General features: G+C 32.6%; 1 protein-coding gene across 1 annotated transcript in view; it reads left to right on the top strand.

Moving 5' to 3' along the window:
• The window catches only part of LOC109350346 (protein DCL, chloroplastic-like), a 17,829-nt gene extending 17,417 nt beyond the window's left edge, over window positions 1-412 (top strand). The window contains exon 5 of the mRNA XM_019591585.1: window positions 400-412. The gene's annotated coding sequence lies outside the window, so the exon portion shown is untranslated. The remainder of the gene's footprint in view (window positions 1-399) is intronic.

The following is a 2,202-nucleotide window of genomic DNA, read 5'->3' as shown; positions in this document are numbered from 1 at the left end:
AATGGCATCTAACAAGTGGTACTAACAAGTGGCATACATATATGTTTAGTCATTCCATGTCTAAACTGTTTACATAATCGACATGTCATGCAAAATCTGTTTATAGAATCAAAAATCAATGCATTTGTTTAAGCTTCTCAAACTGGTTATTGCCTATGCGAATAATTACAGTTTTTCAAAATAAATTGCTATATCTCTTCTTACTTTTGATTAGAATTGAATATTCGTATGTTCTTTATAATATCGAAAGGGGGAGAAAAAGGTTGTTTGTTGTGTTTGATGTTATTTGCAGGGGGAGAAAAGTTGTTTTTTGTGTTTGATGTTATTTGCAGGGGAAGAAAGGTTGTCACAATAGCTTCTGCGTATTATTAATCATTGCTTACCTAAGGGGAAGCAAAGTGCTTTCAACTTTGAAGTATGCAAATGTACAACATCATCAAGCTAACTCATCAAATGTAACGTATGATTTGATGTGGTGTTTGTCATCATAAAAAGGGGGAAATTGAGAATGCAAAGCGTCAAGATTGCATTAGCAATGTTTGCCATAGAAGTCTAAGATGCTTAAAGCTTGAAGATGACTCAACAATCAACATGTTGAGGGCTCAAGTGGTGTCTTATTAGACTTATGTTATAATTCTTTATTATCTTTTTAGAAGTCTAAGATGCTTGCCATAGATATTGAGTCTAGGTTAGGTAAACCTAGGTGTGAGTCTCACAAGACTTAATAAAGTAATCAATCCATTAAAATGAGACATCATCTAAAAATATATGATAAATAGGTTCATGCATTTTATACATTGATTTTATGCATTAAATGTATTATATTTTGGAAATCATGTATTGCATGAGCATATAACATATAAGTAGTTTACCATTTAATCATGTATTAAAAATAGTCTGGTTAATCGATTAACCACGTGGCTTAATCGATTAACGTGTATGTTTTTCTGTTGTTTCAACAGCATAAATGAAAAACCATTTTTAAGAGCCAAAATCTGTTTTGTATAAATATTGGCTAATTGCAGAAATGAAAAAAGAAAAAAAAACAGAGAGAAACACATAGAGAAAAGATATAGATCATCATTGTTAGAATCTATTAGAGAGTGTTGAATTAGGAGAAAGATTAGATCATGCTAAGACTTTAGTTTTCATATTCATATTGCATGATTCTTTGAAAAGCTTTTTGTTACATCATTATTGTGTTTCTTGAAAAGAAAAAGATAGTTTTTAAGGATTGCATATTTTCATAAACCTCATGCATGAACATTCATATTAGACTAGGACGTCTTGTGAGTTCTTGCTTTTAGGTTTTAGGCTTTGATTCTTACTGTAATATCCGAGTATTAAGTACTCATTCATAACTCAAAGCTTTGTATTCAAGGATTGGGAAAATCCTTGCCGCGATTAGGTAAGGTGTTCTTCACACAAAGGCTTGGAGGTCTTGGGATAAAGAGTGATACTTTGGTTGGGTCGAATCGCGTAAAAAAGGTTGTCTTGGGAGGCGGTTTGGGAAATGTCAAACCAAGGGTGACGAAGTTCTTTGAGTTCCAAGAAGGGGGCATTCAAGTTTTGTATTTGGAAGCGTGTATATAACGTACATTGTGTTCTATAGTGAAGAAGGAAAATCTCTCAGATCAGAAGGGAAGACTGGATATAGTTTTGCAGTGGACAACAAAACGAACCAGGATAAAATCTCTGCGCAATCTTTTCTATCATTTTCTCTTTTATATTTCAAGATATTTCAATGCGTGTTTGGAGCTAATATTTTGCATGATTATTCCTTGCTATGTTCTTGTTAATCTTGCATAAAAGTATATGTTGTATATATGTTTGTGTGTTGGTTAATTACTGTGCAAGTTGATGCTCTGATCATTCTGTTTCTGTTACTGGTTAATCGATTATGAATAGTGCTTAATCAATTAACTGAGCATTTTTCAACAAGCGTGTAAAAACCCAAAAAGTGGAACTTGAGTTCCGCCACACCTATTCTGTAACGCCCCGAAAAATACTTTTCAAAAACATTGCGGAAAAATGGGTAAATTTTTTTTTTTGAAATAGGGATGTATAAAATTGTTTCCTTTTCAAAACCTTCCTTTTTCCGGGACATCACTTTAAGTAACTCGAATGCGGAAAATCAACTTATCGTTATCAAATGATAACTTAACCTGATTCACAATTTCCTGAATAAAGTAATGCATATAA

The sequence above is a fragment of the Lupinus angustifolius genome, chromosome LG06, assembly GCF_001865875.1.
Source record: "Lupinus angustifolius cultivar Tanjil chromosome LG06, LupAngTanjil_v1.0, whole genome shotgun sequence".
Lineage (NCBI taxonomy): Eukaryota > Viridiplantae > Streptophyta > Magnoliopsida > Fabales > Fabaceae > Lupinus > Lupinus angustifolius.
This window is presented reverse-complemented; position numbering and strand designations above follow the sequence as displayed.